This window comes from Herpailurus yagouaroundi, unplaced genomic scaffold (genome assembly GCF_014898765.1).
Source record: "Herpailurus yagouaroundi ecotype Mexico unplaced genomic scaffold, PumYag 29, whole genome shotgun sequence".
Lineage (NCBI taxonomy): Eukaryota > Metazoa > Chordata > Mammalia > Carnivora > Felidae > Herpailurus > Herpailurus yagouaroundi.
In genome coordinates, this window is record NW_024412377.1 from 89866830 (window position 1) to 89886626 (window position 19797).

The 19797-nt window shown below is 35.8% G+C and overlaps 1 protein-coding gene across 2 annotated transcripts in view; it reads right to left on the minus strand.

The window, feature by feature from the left end:
* The window catches only part of RASA1 (RAS p21 protein activator 1), a 109428-nt gene that overhangs the window by 88575 nt on the left and 1056 nt on the right, over positions 1-19797 (minus strand). The window lies entirely within an intron of this gene.

Consider the following 19797-nt stretch of genomic DNA (forward strand, 5'->3'; position numbering starts at 1 on the left):
ATCCAAAGCAAGCATAAGAAAAGTAATAAAAATTAGAGCAAAATTCAGTATTTTGAAACTGAAAACAAAACATCAATAGAGAAAATTCAATGAAATAAGAAATCCAACAAATTTTTGGATTTTTGACAAAATCCAACACCTCTTAATGATATGACAAACCTCCCAAAAGTCTAGAAATACTAGGGAACTTCCTTGGTAAAGATCTTAAAACTTTAAACAAGTCATAGAGAAAAACTGAAATTGACATCACAAATGGCAAGAAACTTGAAGTTTTCCCATTAAGATTAGGAATTATTATTATTATTATTATTATTATCATTATTAGGATTATCTTCTCTCATCATACCTTTACATCATACTGGAAAGTCTTAACACATTAGACCAGAGAAGGAAATAAAAGGTATAGAATTAGGAAGGAAGAAATAAAACTGTCATTGTCCTCAGATGACATAGTTTTCTGTACAGGAAATCCAAAAGAATCAATTAAAAAAAAAAAAAAACTGTAATAGATTATACAGCAAGGTTGCAGGATACAAGGTTAATATACAAAAGCCAATAGCATTCCTATTATCAGCTATGAACAAGTGGAATTTGAAATTTAAAACATATCACCATTTATTTTAGCACTCAAAAGAGAGACGCAGCTATAAATCTAACAAAATATGTACAAGATCTATCTATATGAGGAAAACTATAAAACTCTGATGAACAAAATCAAAGAGCTAAGTAAATGAAGAGATTATCTCCATGTCCATGGATAGGAAGAGTCAATACTGTCAAGATGTCATATCTAAATATGTCATAACTAATTCTAAACTTTATATGGAGAGGCAAAAGACCCAGAGTAGCCAACTCAGTATTAAAGAAGAAGAAACTTAGAGGATTGACATTACTTGACTTCAAGATTTATGGCAAGGCAACAGTAATAAAGACAAAGTGCTATTGGTGAAAAAACAGATCAAGTAAACAGAACAGGGAGCCTAGTAACAGACCCACATAAATACAGTCAACAGGTCTTAGACAAAGGAGCAAAGGCAATATACAGAGCAAAGATAGTCTTTTCAGCAAATTGTGTTGGAACAACTGTATATTCAAATGCAAAACAAAAAACAAAAAACAAAAAAAACCACAAGAATCTAAATTCAAAATAGATCACAGATGCAAATGTAAAATTCAAAACTATAAAACTCCTAGAAGATAATGTACTACAAAAACCTAGATGACCTTGGGTAGGTATAGTGATGACTTTTTAAATAAAACACCAAAGGCTTAATCCAGAAAAGAATTAATACCTAAGCTAGACTTGATTAAAATTCAAAACTTTTGCTCTGTGAAAGACAATGTCAAGAGAATGAGAACACTAGACACAGGCTCAAAGAAAGTATTTGCAAAATACAAATCTAACCAAAAGACTGACACCTATTAGAATGGCCAAAATCCAGGGGCACCTTGGTGGCTCAGTCAGTTAAGCATCTAACTTCAGTTCAGGTCATGATCTCGTGGTTTGTGAGTTTGAGCCCCAGGTCGGGCTCTGTGCGGACAGCTGGAAACCTGGAGCCTGCTTCATATTCTGTATCTCCCTCTCTCTCTGCTCCTCCCCTGCTCGCACTTTGTGTGTGTCTGTATGTCTCTCTCTCTCTCTCTCTCTCTCTCTCTCTCTCTCTCTCTCTCAAAAATAAACATTTAAAAAGAAGAGCCAAAATCCAAAACGCTGACCCCAAATGCTGATGAGGATGTACAACAACACAAACCTTCACTCATTGCAGGTGGGAATGTAAAATGGTGCAACTGTGGAAGACACTTTGGAGATTTCTTAATAATTATACTCTTACCATATAATCTAGCAATTGTATTCCTTGATATTTTCCCAAACGAACTAAAAATTTATGGTCCCTATAAAATCCTGCAACAGATGCTTACAGCAGCTTTACTGATTCCAAAACTTGGGCACAATCAAGACACCCTTCAGTATGCAAGTGGATACATAAAATGAGGTATATCCCAGACAATAGAATAATATTCAACACTAAAAAGAAATGAACTATCAAACAATGAAAATATATAGGAACCTTAAATACATATTACTAAGTCTAAGTAGCCAAACTGAAAAGATTACAAACTGTAATGAGATTCCAACTCTGACATTTTGGAAAAAAGCAAAACTATGGAGATAGTAAAAAGACTGCCAAAATTTGGAGGGTGGAGTGAAGAGAAAGGGATGATTAGGTTGAACATAGAGGATTTTTAGGGTAGTGAAATTATTCCACCACTGTATGATACTACAGTGGTGGAAACATGTCACTTTACATTTGTTAAAACCCATAAGATACACAGCACCAAGAGTGATTCCTAATGTAAATCACGAACTTTGGGTGATAATGATGTGTTAATTTAGGTTTGTTGACTGTAACAACTGTACCACTGTGATACAGGATGTTGATAGTGGGAGGGACTGTACATGTGTGGAGGCAAGGATATGAGAATCGTCTGTACCTCCTGTTCAATTTTGCCTTTAACTTAAAATTGCTCTGAAAAATAAGTTGATTAGTAAAAAAACAAAAACAAAAAACAAAACTTACCTAAATTACCTAAGCTTACCTATAATCATTCACCGTCTTACTCAAATAGCACTTCTATTCATTATTCATCACCTTAGCCAATAAAATCCAATGCCTTTTCTGATATGCATCCCCCTGGCTCTCATTATTTTGACAAGGTCACTGTAAAAACACATGAAACAAAAGGATGCTAGGCAGAATTAACTTGCTGGCTGCCAAGACACTTCATGACATAGCAATAGGCAGGGTCTGCAACTCAAATTAAAGTTAGTTAAGTTTCAAGAGTTGATTAGACAAAGGCTGTCGATCCATTCTAACAAAATTTATAAATGACTAATATAGAAACCACAGTAATTTTTCTATTAACAACAAAAATACATGTCTCTCTTCCCAGCTTTCTTTACCCCAGAAAGCCTGTTAAGTGGGAAGCCAAACTGTTACCACAAGGTTGTGTAATGAAGACCGCCAACTAGGAAATTTCAAAGGTATAATAAACAGGGGCAAAAAAACCCCTCACCATTCTATAATACCATTACAACAGAGTAATAACTGATTCAGTTAAAAATCATCAATGAATACTAAAACCAATGGGTATTTATTATTTATTAATTTCCTTTTTTTAATGGCAAAATCTGATGAAATCCACCTTAGCCAAGTTCAGACTTCTATACATCAATAGGACAAGTGACATCATGTGCCCCTGGATACAATGTACAAAAGTCATGATCTACGAAGTATTTCTGCCAATACTTAACCTGATTCTAATTATGAAGCAACAATCAAACAAATACAAACTGAGTCACATTCTCCAAAGCAACTGTCCTGGACTCTTCAAAAATGTCAATGCCATTTAAAAAAAAAAAAAAAAAAAAAGGTTGAGAGAACTGTTCTAGATTAAAGGAGACTAAAGAGACATAACAAATGCAATTCATTACAATAAAATTAGCAGACATAAAAAGACATTATAGGAACAACTGCAGATACCTGAACATGAATATTAATGTTAAATTCATTATATTTGGCTATGTAGGCTACTGTCCTTATTCTTAGAAAATACAAATGAAGTATTTTAGATTGAAGAAACATGATCTCTGCAAGTATCTCACAAATAGTTCAGCAGAAATATACATGTATAAAGGCAAACAGATAAGTGAAATGCAGCAAAATATAAAGGTAAATGATATTTGCAGATAGGAAATTTTTCAAAACAAAATTAGTAGAGAATGCTACTTATTGAGCATGAAATCTGGACAAAAAGATACAGATAATTCATATATTTAATTAAAGTATTTACATAATAAAAAAATAACTGCACCGGAAACAATCAAGTTTTATCTTTGGGCTTAAAAAAACCCAATCCCCTGAATGTAGATGATCACTGACAAAATTAACCTTAATATGGCTCCATTTTCTATGAGCCTATTATGACAGTGTCATTTTCTAAAACCTCCATTACTTAAATATATCAATAGCACCAACCATATTACTGCTAGGTCTTTCTAGCCAGAAATCTTTTATTCACCCCATGTTAATTTAATTAATATACTGCCATTTAATTCTTTAAGAAAACATTTCTTCTCAAATTTGTTTGATGAAATCATTGTTGTCACTGCTTAAGAAGAAACCTTTATTTTTGATATGTTTCAGTAATGTTCCAGCTTTCAGTAATGTTCCAGCTGTATTCAGAAGAATGAATGAGAGTTTGTCACACTCTCAAGAGAAAAGGGCACCCCAGACAGTAGACATGGTAAATGGAGAGACAAAATACCAGGTCAGGTTTAAGGAATAAACAGTATAGCATTGATGAAATATACAATATTGTAAAACTAGGTAGGTTGGTGTTGTCTGTCATACTAAAGTAAGATTTTTTTTTTTTTTTTTTTTTTTGGTCTCAGCCTGCATGTCTCAAAAGCCATTGGGTCAGGAAATCCATTTTGTAGGTCCAATCAGCATTTTTTCTAAGTGAAAAAGATGAGAACAGAATAGCAAATAGAGGGCATCACAGGCAGTAAGGGTAAATTTTTTTCATTGAACTTTTGTTTCCATTATAAATGTCTGTTTATATGTGTATACTAGGTCACAGATGTAAAAATCTGGTTTTTTTTTTTGGTGAGTCACGGTCAAAATGAGATTTGAAAGTCACTACTCTCCAGATGATATAGACTCATGGAAGGAAAGGTTTCAAGAAAAAAACATGGGAAAATTTGTTTTTACAAAATTATACTGGCAATTAATACAAAGCAGCTCTTCATGCTAATGGGAGTCTGGAGTTAAATTCAGTTACTCTCTACCAGTAGGTTCATGTAGAACAGAACAGCGTTACAAAGAAAATAAAATGCATCCTAAGTAGTAATTAAAAAGGGTATATTTCATGTGTTTTGGTCTCATTGTTTTGTATTTCACACACAGATAAATTCTGTATCACAACATACAATGAATTTCTTAATTTTTACTTGGATGAAATAAAAGAAATTTTGGAAGTTACTGATAAAGAGAGTGATTACTTGGCAGAAAAAGAGATGAGGGACAAGGAGAAAATTAACAAACTACTCCAAAAGGAGGAAAGAGAAAATGAGGGTTTGAAGCCATAGGAGATTTAAAAAAAGAAAAAGAAAAAAAAAGTTTGGAAGCAATTTAGGAGGTAGAAAAGAACAATCTTAATAAATGTTTAGATAGGAGTAGGAGGAAAAAAAGAAAGCCAGAATGACTGAAATCTTAAAAAAAGAACAACTATTTTGAGAAGTAGAACAGGATTCCTCTCTGTATTTTACACTACAATGCACAAGCTCCTTAGCCTGGCATGTAAAGCATACCATGATAGGTCTGCAAACTATTAAATCTCAATTTTTCTTCATTGCACTCACTCATAGGCCTTTTCACTAGGTAAATAATACCACTTCCATAAATATTAATACTATATTGTTACAAGGTATTAATGACCCTACAGCACATTAAGACTCTATATGATTTCAGATACTATAGTGTTAAATGTTTTTTTTATCACATCACATAGGTTCCTTAAAAAAAAAAAAAAAAAAGGTGAAAGTAAAAATATTAGATATTTTCTATTAACTTTTAAAATTACATCAAGGGGCAATATAAATCAAAACCACATTGAGATACCACCTCACACTTGTCAGAAGGGCTAACATTAACAACTCAGGCAACAACAGATGTTGGCGGAGATGTGGAGAAAGAGGATCTCTTTCGCAATGCTGGTGGGAATGCAAACTGGTGCAGCCACTCTGGAAAACAGTATGGAGGTTCCTCAAAAAACTAAAATACAACTATCCTATGACCCAGCAATTGCACTACTAGGTATTTTTCCAAGGGATACAGGTATGCTGTTTCAAAGGGACACATGCACCCCAATGTTTATAGCAGCACTATCAACAATAGCCAAAGTATGGAAAGAGCCCAAATGTCCACTGATGGATGAATGGATAAAGAAGATGTGGTATATATATACAGTGGAGTATTACTCGGCAATCAAAAAGAATGAAATGTTGCCATTTGCCACTACATAGATGGAACTAGAGGGGATTATGCTAAGCGAAATTAGTCAGAGAAAGACAAATATCATATAACTTCACTCATATGAGGACTTTAAGATACAAAACAGATGAATGGGTGCCTGAGTGGCTCAGTTAATTAAGCATCTGACTTCAGCTCAGGTCATGATCTCCTGGTTTGTGGTTGGAGCCCCGCATTTGGGCTCTGTGCTGCCACCTTGGAGCCTGGAGCCTGCTTCGGATTCTGTGTCTCCCTCGCTCTCTGCCCCTCCCCCGCTCATACTCGTGTTCATCTCTCTCTGTGTCTCAAAAATAAATAAATGTTGAAAAAAAATTTTAAAAAACAGATGAACATAAGGAAAGGGAAGCAAAAATAATATAAAAACAGGGAGGGAGACAAAACATGAGACTGTTAAATATAGAGAACAAATAGAGGGTTGCTGGAGGGGTTGTGGGAGGAGGGATGGGCTAAATGGGTAAGCAGCTTAAGGAATCTACTCCTGAAATCATTGTTGCAGCATATGCTAACTAACTTGAATGTTAATTATAAAAAATAAATTATTAGATAAAAAATAAATAAAATTACATCAAGTGGCACCTGGATGGCTCAGTCGGTTAAGCATCTGACTCAGTTTTGGCTCAGGTCACGATCTCACAGTTTATGGGTTCAACCCCTGCATAAGGCTCTGCACTGACAATGCAGAGCCTGCTTGAGATTCTCTCTCTCCCTCTCTCTCGGCTCCTCCTACTCTCTCTCTCTCTGTCTAAATAAATAAAACTTCAACAATTTTTAAAAGAAAATAAAATTATATCAAAAATAGTTTCATGATGAAAACATTCTGAGGATGATATTCAGGAATTTTGGAATTAACTAAAGGATGCAATCTCCTGTCAGTGTGAGATCTGTGCTCCTTCTGAATTTCAAGAGACATTTATGTAAGGACTAAAAACAAACATCAAATCATAATTAACTTGCCTTTAATTGCCAGCAATGACAAATAGAGACAATTCTTTATAGGATTCCAAAGAACTACAGTTTGAACTACACAGGTCAATTTATATGCAAATTCTTTTCAGGAAGTATAGAATAGTACCGCAAATGTATTTTCTCTTTCTTATGATTTTCTTAGTAATGTTTTATTTTCTCTAGCTTACTTTACTGTAAGAACACAGTATAAAATATATATAACATACAAAATATGTGTTTATGTACCGTTTATGTTATCAGTAAGGTTTCCAGTTCACACCAGGCTATTGGTAATTAAGTTTTGGGGGAGTCAAAATTACACACCGATTTGACTGTGGGGGCGGGGGGAGAGGGGGGCCAGTGCCCCTAACCTCCATATTGTTCAAAGATCAACCATACTGAAAACTAATTTTAATTCTATTTCTATTACCAGCAATCAAAAGCATTACTATGTCCCATAAATAAGTACAGTAGCAATTCCACTCTAGATATCTGGATTCGTTTTCTTAGCTAAGAACTAAAAGGCAGTAAAATATTGCTAAGCCTTCATAAAGTCACTATTTAACCCAGTGATTAGGAATTTCCTCTAAATCCATTCTTAGGCAGCCATGCTAAAACTCAACTGATATGGATAAACAACTAAGGTCACTGTATGCATATAATGAGTGACCTTATAGTCACTTAAGTGAAAATAAATGGGGAAGAATTTCTTCACAATTGTTCAAGAAATAAAGCTAACAAGGCTCTGCTTTTAAAAACACACTACTGCCACGGGGCGCCTGGGTGGTGCAGTCGGTTAAGCGTCCGACTTCAGCCAGGTCACGATCCCGCGGTCCGGGAGTTCGAGCCCCGCATCAGGCTCTGGGCTGATGGCTCAGAGCCTGGAGCCTGTTTCGGATTCTATGTCTCCCTCTCTCTCTGCCCCTCCCCCATTCATGCTCTGTCTCTCTCTGTCCCAAAAATAAATTAAAAAATAAAATAAAATAAAAATAAAAACACACTACTGCTCTTGAAAGGAGATACAAACCTATAAAGGAAAAAAAAAGGCTTATTATTGCTTTCCATTCAAATTTAAAGAAGTATTCATGTATTTAACTATCCATGTGAATGCATTAATAGAGGTATAAAAGCTCTTTTCTCTACTATGTAAGGTAATCTTTCAAAATATATGTATGTATAAACAAACTCAAATAGACTAAAACAAATGAATCCATTCCTCAAAAACCACATACAGACCTTCCTCTACTTATGATAGGGCTATATCCAATAACCTCACTGTAAGTTAAAAATATCATAAATCAAAAATGCATTTAATGTACCTAAGCTACTAAACATCACAGCTTAGCCCCCCTACATTAAACATCCTCAAAACACATTAGCCTATAATTGGGCAAAATCATCTAATGCAAAGCCTATTTTATTTAAAAAAAAAAAGTGTTGAATAATACCTCATGTAATTTATTGAATACTATACTGAAAGTGAAAAACAGAATGGTTTTAAGGGTACAGAATTCTTTTTAAGTGTATCAGTTGTGGCTGTTTACCCTCGTGAATGCATGGCTCACAGGGAGCTATGACTCACTGCTGCTGCCCAGCATCACGAGAAAGAATCCTACCACGTATTGCTAAGGCCAGGAAAAAATCAAAATGCCAAGTACGGTTTCTATTGAATGCGTATCATTTTCACACCATCATAAAGTCGAAAAATCTTAAGTCAGGGACCATTTGTATTATCAAAATTCAACCAAAACAAATATTATGTATAATCCTATAATCACTAAAAAATGAATTCATAATTTTAAATCTCAAAAACAAAAGAAAAAAATCCCAGGCTGTGATGTTTTCACCAGAGAATTCTACTAAATATTTAAAGAATACCAATACTTCACAGACTCTTCTAACGATTAGAAAAGGAAGGAAAGTGTCCTAGCTCGTTCTGTGATGCCAGTATTATCCATATACTGAAACAAGACAAAGATACCACAAGCTGCAAGCCAGTATCTCTCATGAACTTAGACACAAAAATTCTCAAACAAATTAACAACCTAAATCCAGCAATATGTGAAAACATTACACATCCAAACCACATGCAGTGTATTCCATGAACGCAAGCTGGTTCAACATTAAAACAAAAAATCAGCGTAATCTCCAATATCAACAAACTAAAGAAAAAAATCCTATCATATAAATTGAGTCAGAAAAAGAATTTGACAAAATCCAGCATCCATTCATAATAAAAACTCTCAATGAAACTAGGCAGACAGGTGACCTACCTTGACTTGATAGAGGATCTACCCAACTACACCCCCCAAAAACCTATACTTAACATCATATTTGGGGTGCCTGGGTGGCTCAATCAGTTAAGCATCCAACTTTGGCTAAGGTCATGATCTCATGGTTCACAAGTCCCAGCACAGCATCAGGCTCTGTGCTGACAGCTCAGAGCCTGGAGCCTGCTGCGGATTCTGTGTCTCCCTCTCTCTCTGCCCCTCTCCCACTTGCGCTGTCTCTCAAAAATAAACAAACATTTAAAAAAAACATACTTAATGATGAAATACTAAATGCTTTCCACCTAAGGCAAGGAACAAAGCAAGGATGTCTGCTCTCACCACTCCTAGTCAATACAGAACTGTAAGTTCTAGCCACCACAGTAAGAAATAAAAGGTATACAGATGAGAAAGAAAGCTGTCCCTATTTGCAGCTGACATGTCTATGTAGAAAATTCCAAGGAATCTGTTAAAAAAAACCTCTAGAAGCTAAAAGGTAATTTTAGCAAGGTCAAAGAGTACAGGACCAATGCAAAAATCAATCTTATTTCTATGTATTAGTAATGAAAATGTGGAAAATGAAATAAAAAACATAACAATATTCACAAAATTGCTCCAGAGAAAAAAAACATTATAATTAAGTATAAATTTAACAATTAGTATACATTAGGATTTGATATTACAAAACACCGATTAAAGAAATCAAGGAAGACCTAAAAAAATGAAGGCATATCATTAAATATAGCAAAGATATCAATTCCCAAACTGATCTATAGGTTTAATACAATTCCTTTGAAAATCTCAGCAAAGTTTTTGTACAAGTGTGGACATGCTTTGGTCCAAATATGGATAAGCTTGTTATAAAATTTTTATGTAAAGACACAAGCCTTAGAATAACTAAACCATATTGAAAAGTGAGAGGAACAACTCTACCTGATATTAAGGTTTACTACACAGCTATAGTAATCAAGAGTGTGATATTAGCAGATAGAGACATATAAACGAAGAGAACTCAACAGAGAACCCAGTAGTAAAGCCACACATACGTGGCCAATTGATTTTTGACAAAAGTACAAAACCACTTCAATAAAGGAAGGATATTTACCTTTTCAATAAATGGTGCTGGAGCAACTGAATATCCATAGGCTAAACAGGAACCTCAATTTAAACATCTTATCTCTTACAAAAATGAAATCAAAACAGATCATGGACTTAACATTAAATCATTAAACTATAAAACTTTTATAAAACATCATAGTAGAAAACCTTTGAGACCTAGGCTAGGTGAAGAGTTCTTACTTAGACTTGCCTCCAAAAGCACAACCTCCAAAGGAAATATTAATAAATTAAGTCTCCTCAAAATTAAAAACTTTTGGAGCACCTGGGTGGCTCAGTCGGTTAAGCATCTGACTTTTGATTTCGGCTCAGGTCATTTTCTCATGGTTCAGGAGTTCAAGCCTGATGAGAACCTGTTTGGAATTCTCTCTCTCCCTTCCTCTGCCCCTCCTCTGCTTGCACTGTCTTAAAATAAATAAACTTTAAAAAATTTTTTAAACTTTTTCACATAGAAAGACCTTGTTAAAAGGAAAAAAAGACAAGCTACTGAACAGAAAAAAGTATTTGCACATAGCAGACAAATGACTAATATTTAGAATTCTCAAAACTCAACAATAAAACAACCCAATTTGGAAAATGGGAAAAAGGTACGAACAAACATTTCACCTAACAGGACATACAGATAGCAAGTTAGCATATGAAAAGATTTTTAACATCCTCAGCCATTAGAGAAATACAAATTACAACCAATGCACCCAGGTGGCTCAGACTTCGGGCTCAGGTCATGAACTCATGGTTACTGTGTTCAAGCCCCACATCAGGCTCTCGGCTGTCATCAGGGAGCCTCCCCCACCACGCCCCACTTCAGATCCTCTATCCACACACTCTCAAAAAAAAAAAAAAAAAAAAGGCAACAACAAAAAACATAGTGAGATCACTAAACACCTATGAGAATAGCTAAAATAAAAAAATATGACCGTATCAAATGTTGGTGAGGATATAGAGAATCTGCGTCATTCATACATTGCTGGTCAGAATGTAAACAGATACAGCCACTCTAGAAAACAGATTTGCAGTTTCTCATAAAACTGAACATGCAATTACCACAGAATCCAGCCAAGTGCACTCACGAAAACTTTTTTTTCACATGAAAACATAAACACAAATGTTCATAGCAGCTTTTTTCCCCTAATAATCAAAGCTGGAAATAATCCAAATGTTCTCCAAAGGGTGAATGGCTAAACTGTCCTACATCCATACCATGAAATACTCCTCAGCAAACAAAAAGGAACAAAATATTGATACACGCAACACCTTGAATGAATCTTGAGGGAATTATGTTGAAAAACAAATGCTAGTCCTAAAAGGTTGCATGCTATATGATTCCACCTGTACAACGTAGTTTTTTTGTGTTTTGTTTCTTTGTTTGATAACATTTTTTGAAGCAACAAAAGGAAAAACAGACTAGTGGCTGCCAGGAATTAGAGATGAGGGAGAGGAAGAAGGAGGTGAGCTTGGTTATAAAAAGGCAGCACAAAGAACCCGGGTGGTGATGAAAATGTTCTTTATATTTACTGAGGTGATGGTTACACAAATCTACATATGTGATAAAACTGCACACAACTAAATGCACACTAAACATATAAGACACACACATGACTGTATGCCGAGCCAACGAAATCAATGTCAATTTCCTAGTTGTCATACCAGATGTTGCCACTAAGGAAAAATGGTGAAGGACACATACTTTGTATTATTTCTTCCAACTAAATGTGAAATTACACAATACCTCCAAATTAAAAGTTTAATTTTAAAATCTGAGAGATAAATCAATAGGGAGATAGATAGACATGGATGGAGAAGAGACATGGTCTATTATACAAGCGTTTTAGCTGTGAATGCAGTCTAGCAGGTTGAACCTACAAAGAGAGATCTCTAGGTCTCTCCCTTAAGCTTCAGACAGATACGTAGGAGAAAGACAATTTCAAAAGTAACACTGAAAGAGCTTCCAGTTAGTGAACACATGGAGGTGGGAGAGTGGTTTGAGGAGTGGAATACCCCGTGACAGCACAGAAGCTCTGTACCCTTTTCTACAAAACTTGTCCCATGATTCTCTTCCATTTGACTGTTCCTGAGTTATATCTTTTGTAATAAACTGATAATCTAGCTTGATAAACACTGAGCAGGTAATTTATCTTATTGACATCCAGACAAAATAATAATAATAAAGATATGCACGTATACATACATGAAAAAGTAACAATGAATAATACAACAATGAACATAGAGTGAATACAGAAATTTTGCTGGAGTAATGTCTCCCCCACAGGATTTTCCCTGGCTACCACTCATGGTCATATGTAGGATCTTTTCACACTATAATAATCAGACATGCATTTAAATAATTTTTCCATCTTTCAACACAGGGTAGACATCACTAACACATAAGAAAAGAAGGTAAAGTATAAGGGAAGTTTTTCTTTTCTACAGTGAAAGATAGGAATAAAAAAAAAAATGAGGACCTTATTTCTCAAGTAGTAAATGTGCATCTAATCTGCTCCAAAATCACCCAAAGCCATTTTTAAAGAGGCAGGGTTATCTAGTGTATCCTATCAGTCAGCTTGCGCTGCCTTCACAAAATACCACAGACTGAATTGCTTAAATAACAAAAACTTATTTTCTCACAGTTCTGGAGGCTGAGTCCAAGTTAAAGTGAAAACAGAGGTGCTTTCTAATCAGGTCACTCTCCTTGGCTTCAGATGGCCACCTTCTCACTGTGAATTCACTTGTCCTTTTCTCTGTGCATGTGCACTGCTGGTATCTCTTCCCCTTCTTATAAGGTCCAACAGGATTATGGACGCACCGTTATGACCTCTTTAATCTTAATTACCTCTTTAAAGGCCCTATACATAAATCACCACATGGGGGTTAGGGCTTCAACCCTAGGAGTTTTAATGGGACAGAATTCATTCAGTCCATAATACTCAGTGACCAGCCAGCCTTTAAGTATATGTTTTCTATGAGTGTGCATAGTGCGTATTATACTTAATGGAAGGAGGCAAGACAAAGGAAAAAGTATAATATTTGTATCAGAATTCCATCACTCAGTTTTCTGAACACTAAAAATGAGAATATCTATTCTCATTGTGTAGCTGTGAGAGTTAAACAAAATAATCTATATAAAGTGCCCAGCAAAGAGTAAAGGACTAGTCAATCCTGAGCCTCTGCCTTCCTCCCCCCACCCAAATTCATTATAAATATTTCTCAAATCTAAACATATCTGAAAAATTATGGGAACTGGATTCTGTGCCAGTTCTGCCACTACCTAGCTATGTGACTTTAACCAAACCACTCTAGTTCTGCATACGGGCTGTCTGCCAGTCTGCTTCTGCATCTCGGCAAATGAGAGTTTCATCTATCACTTAAACACTATGTATCTATGAATACCACTTTTATGATTATAATATCAAATAAACAATACTACAAAAACTAATCAAACTTTCTGTAAAACTCCACTAAGAGGATTACAGTATGAAATTTCAATGTATTCATTCAGATACTTTCATTCTTTAAACCCTTCCACAACTATCTCCTGATTTGAAAAATGTATCTGTACCACACATCTTTAAGATTTTCTCATCTTATGTCTCTGTCATTAATGCCTCATCTTTCAAGTAGACTGTACATTCTTTTATATTTCTGCCCCCTAAAACGTTCATTGTTTTATTCACAAAAATAACTGAAATGCCTAAAATTATGCCCCAAATCCTGTTGAGATAATGATTAGACATAGGGAGAAGTTACCAGTAAATTGTATCTGATAACTGTTTCTAACTTAGCCCACAATTGAAATGTACTGCAGGTGATTTCAAGATGATACACCTACCATACATACACTGAACATTCAAACAATGAGCGATAATAGCATCCATTCTCCATAACTTGCTTTAAAATTAAGATAATGGTGGTCAGAAGCAAAATCTACTGTGAGGCTATCTGAATCATTTAATGAAAGACAATTTACCACGTCAAGCCTAAGGGAAGAACTTCTAAGTACTTGCCCTTTCTTCCACTTCATTCCTCACCACTCCTATCCTAGTATTATCTGTATTACATGTAAATGAGTAACATACGAAGTAGGCTGTTACTTTGAGGCCCTCAACAAATCTCACCTCCCGGTAGTGATGCAGTCCCACCCATACTAACTCTAAACTGGGTCATGTTTATTAGCACTGGCCATTGGAACATCAGCAAACACTGAAGAACACAGAGACTTGATACGTGTTGGCACAATGAGGCTTGCCCTCTTGCATGCTCCCTCGCAAAACCCAGCTGCCATGTTGTAGAGAAGCTCACGCTAATTAAGGGGGAAGGCTGCATGAAGGGTATACAAGGAGAGAGGCAGCCATAGTCCCGGCTATCCATCAGCTGTTCCAGCCGTCCCAGCTAAGGCATCATTAAGAAGCCACCTTCGATATGATAGCCAACAAATGACACATGCAGCAGTCCCCATCAAGCCTTGCCAACTTTAGAATCAAGAACAGATAAACATTTAGTTTTGGAGTGAAGCAATATATAACTAAACCAACACATGTAAGCCAATTAGAACAGTTCTTGTTTGGTAGTAAGCAACCAAAAAATGTCAGCAGTAGTAACAGTTATTATTAATACTGTCATAAGTCCCCCTCACCACTACCAAGGTATTGTTTCTGGGTATTAGAGCTGCTCTTAAAGGCAGTCTGTCATCCCCCTAAAGGCCAGTAAAAAGACAAGAGCAAAGCAACCAGAAAGGCCTGCATTTTGCTTTCCCTTTCTTCTTCCTAATTTACAGCTGTCCTTTTTCTTTTTATCTCTGTCAATAATGCTTTCCTAATTTCCCCAAAGTACCTATCAATGACCCAAACCAATTCCAGCCTTTGGCCGTGCTCTGTATTCCCAGTAACTACAGACACCTCCTTCAATCCCCTTCCAGACCACAGGTAAGTAATTAAGAGTTCAGTAGGACAGACTCTTCTCTTGGGGCCAAAAGTTTATACTCATTTAACCTTTAAGTCTTTTTACCTGATATAATCATTAGGCAAAGAGAGTGGGGACCAAAAAGGTCATGTTCAGAAAATAAATTAAGCAGCTGGGATAACACACTTGCTACTTTTCCTCAAAGACTTACTGACCCTAATTATATAAATTTCTTATTCTTTTAAAGCCCATGACTCTTTGCTCATACTTCGCTCATGATATTTATCTTAATCAGGCCTGAATCAGAGTAGTTGGTTTACTTAACTTCCTACTAGATCTATAACTGCCCAGAAAGAGAGACTTGAGAAAAAGGCATCCAACTCATTTTTTTATCCCTTAAATTAAGCACCTACTACACTGCTCTAGTATTCATACAAATAGTGTAAAAAATATCTGGGTCCTTGTCAGCAACGGCTCTGTACATAACTAATCTCTGCAATTCTCACCCCTAAGTTTATTAAGAAAAAATGACTCACCCATGGTTATAATGCAATTAGTGACAAAGTTAATAAATACTACATGTCCTAACATTAACCTCTAATAATTATTTGGCTTAATTATGATTTTATTTTTGTAGAGATGGATGTTTTTTTCAAAGAAAAGAAAGGTACCAGTTAACATTCCTTATTTCCTCTTCCTTCAAGTTTCAGGGTTGACAAGCCGGCATATTAGGTCCAAGGAAAGATCTATGCCACATGCCAGGCACATAATCCCAAAGGCAAAGCAAGCCTCGTAGAGACTACCGCAAACTAGAGCTCCGAACTCACCTAAAAGGGGCAACCATTACTCAGCTCTGGCAATCAGCTCTCAAACAGGAACAGCAACTAAGGAGCCCCAAATCCTGTGATTTTGGAAGTGTGCTAGAAACTAAGAGTTCTTAAATGTGACGTCTTCCTATTTTTTAAATGGTAGCAACTACTTATTAATGTTCCAACTACACCAAAAGCACGCAATATAGATCTGTGGACTGGATTCATTCCAAGGGCATCCTGCTACTGCAGGTGACAGTTTAAAATCTCTACATGTAGGGGGTGCTGGGTGGCCCCGTCAGTTAACCATTCAACTCCTGATTTTTCGGCTCAGGTCATGAGTCCTTAGATTGAGCCCAGCTTCAGGGCACAAGGCCTGCTTAAGATTCTCTCTCTCTGGGGTGCTTGGGTGGCTCAGCCAGTTGAGCATCTGACTTCAGCTCAGGTCATGATCTCACAGTTCATGAGTTTGAGCCCCAAGTCGGAGCTGACAGCTCAGGGCCTGGAGCCTGCTTCTGATTCTATGTCCCCATCACTCTCTGCCCCTCCCCCACTTGTGATCTGTCTGTCCCTCTCTCTCAAAAACAAATAAACATTAAAAAAAATTAAAAGAAAACAAGATTCTCCCTCTCTTTTGTCCCTTCCCTGCTCACATGTGTGCATGCTCTTTCTCTGAAACATAAAATAAAAATTTAAGAAGTCTCTACATAAAATTGAAGGTGGACTAAGGGAACAATGCTCCTTTACTGTCACCCCTAACCTCTAGAGAAGAGGTAAAAAATAACCAAGGCCACTAAGAGCAGGTCATAAAATCATAAGGCCTACCAGTGACAAACTCCTTTAACTTTTCTCTCTTGAAAAGGAAATCTGTTAGTTTTAGATACAGCACCTTCTATAGCAAAAAATACACAGGGAGAATTTCATTGCTTTTTAATTGTTTTTTCCTCAAAACTTGTGAAAACAAAATATTCAAATAAATGTAATAGTTAAAATTATACAAACTTCTCCAGCCTTACCCCAACTTATGTAAATGCTCAGTAATACACATGAGACAATGATTCACCATGCACAGAAAAACAAGGTACAAAATATGAATGGCATTAATATATTTGTACTTGTCTATCTACATATTGTCATTTGACTCTCTTGCGACCAACAGCACCAAACTAGCTGGATACACGGTTGAATACTGTGACCAGGGAATCCTACTCTAACAAACTACTATGGACTCAAACCTATGACCCGAACCTCCTTAATATCATGCTATCCAGTAACTAAGGTGACCAGTCACTAGTAAACAAATACTAATTTAGTCCAAGAACATTTCTTCAATAGCTTTACAAAAGATTTGACATTATTTAACCAAATCATTAAAGTTTTTGTTTCAATTTAAAATAGAACTTTATAGAAAAGACCTGAACTTCATCTCCAAACCTACTTAATCTATTGGAAGCCTTAAGGAGTCATAATTTTTAGGGGTGCCTGGATAGTTCAGTTGGTTAAGCATCCAACCTCAGCTCAGGTCATGATCTCACAGTTTGCTCTGCTCTCAGCACAGAGCCCACTTGGGATCCTCTGCCCCCCTCTCTGCCCCTCTCTCAAAAATAAACATTAAAAAAAAAAAAGTCATAGGGGCGCCTGGGTGGCGCAGTCGGTTAAGCGTCTGACTTCAGCCAGGTCACGATCTTGCGGTCCGTGAGTTCGAGCCCCGCGTCAGGCTCTGGGCTGATGGCTCAGAGCCTGGAGCCTGTTTCCGATTCTGTGTCTCCCTCTCTCTCTGCCCCTCCCCCGTTCATGCTCTGTCTCTCTCTGTCCCAAAAATAAATAAACGTTGAAAAAAAAAATTTAAAAAAAAAAAAAAAGTTTAAAAAAAAAAAAAGTCATAATTTTTAAAATAATTAATCATGGTAGATAGGCCTTTGGAGTTCAAACCATTCTCTAAAGTAACGATTAGTGAGGGAGTCCCTGTACCAACAGAATTAGTAGGCAATTTAATGACAATAAAAAAATATTACTGTTATTTAGGGATACTACTTATTGAACACTTACTATGCGCCAGGCACTATGCTGAAAACTTCTGGGTTCTCATTAAACCTTAAAGATGACCATATGATGGAGGTACCATTATTATCCCTATTTTACAGGTGGGGAAACTAACGTTTCCAAGATCACACAGCTATAAGTGGCAGAGTCAGGATTCCAACCCAAATCTTGTCTAACTTCAGAATTTGCACGCTTAACCACTACACTGTATTGCCTCCAGTGACTCTGGGCTGATATCTAAGATAAAGAAAAGAGGGAAATTTGTACTTCTCAGTGACAAATTTAAAAAACATAGGAGAAATGGAGGATACTTTTTAGAACATGAACATTTCTCAATAGTCATACAAATATTTTTATTCCCAAATACATACTAATAATGATGGAAATCTCACACAATGGACTTCTCACAAACACAAATTTTCCTAAGTACTCATTCATGTTTATTGTTATCAATTTAATGGGAACACTATATTATTTTCTACGCAATTTTGCCGTGAAACTAAAACTGTTCTACAAAATTCTTTTTTAAAAAAATTTAGAATACACTGAATATGCCTAATGCAATTCCGTTATGAATACTAGCATAAGACTATATTATTTCAGTATGCAAAGTTGCACTTTATTATAACTGCAGTGCTGAGCAATGTATGGGCACCTAAATATTTGATTCTTTCAAAAAGGCTTGGAGGTGTGTAAACAGTGCTGTAAAATTCAAATTTTTCACACTTCCAGAACACCTTCAGAAGTCTATAAAACAAAGACATAGTATGGCAAGTTGGAATAAAACCAGACAAAAAAATTAAATTCTCATTTAACAATATGAAAAATATACAATACTGCTATATCGTGGCTGACAAAAATAAGGCTAATTTTACTTTTCCACCTTAAGTATCAAAAGAAGTAGCCTGAAGTCAAAAATGGATTAGTATTACAGAATCTTTTTCTAATTCATTTTTTAAGTCCCTTCCAAATCCTCCAAAGCTTATCCAAAACAAACAAACCTTTCAATTGTCCATAGTGAATGTCAACATACGAACCAAATCTTTTTTTTCTGAAACACTAAGGGTGTCAAAATTCTAAAGGTCAATTAATACTTACTTGAGTGATCTATATAAAAAGTTTTGCTATCATTAACCACTTTTTATTTATTTACTACCATCAACATTTTCCTCCCATCAAGGTCCACCTTTATAAATACATACCTATGTTCACTGACGAAGGGAAATGTACTCACTATTTGAAAAAGCCATTTGCCCTATGTGTTCAGCAATATTCTGTCAAAACTAATTGTCAAATATAACACTGTACTGGTCACCAACAAAGTGTTGAAGAGAAGCACACTTTTAATTTTATTTTACTTCAAAACTGTACTTACAAAGTCTCAACTGTAAAAGATTACACTAATAATAAATGGGAATTCTTTAGCCTAAGTTACAGACGTTGTTGGAGGATAGGCCCTTAATCACACCTGTAATTCACAGAACCCTTTCCTTTCTCGCTGACCCACATCTTCATAAATGATGTGAAGACTGCTGCATCGCTATGCTTTCAATTGGCATAAATGGGGATTTGCAGTGCCACAGAAACAAAGCGTTCTGACCAATGGATGTTTCGAATGATTATCAGTAC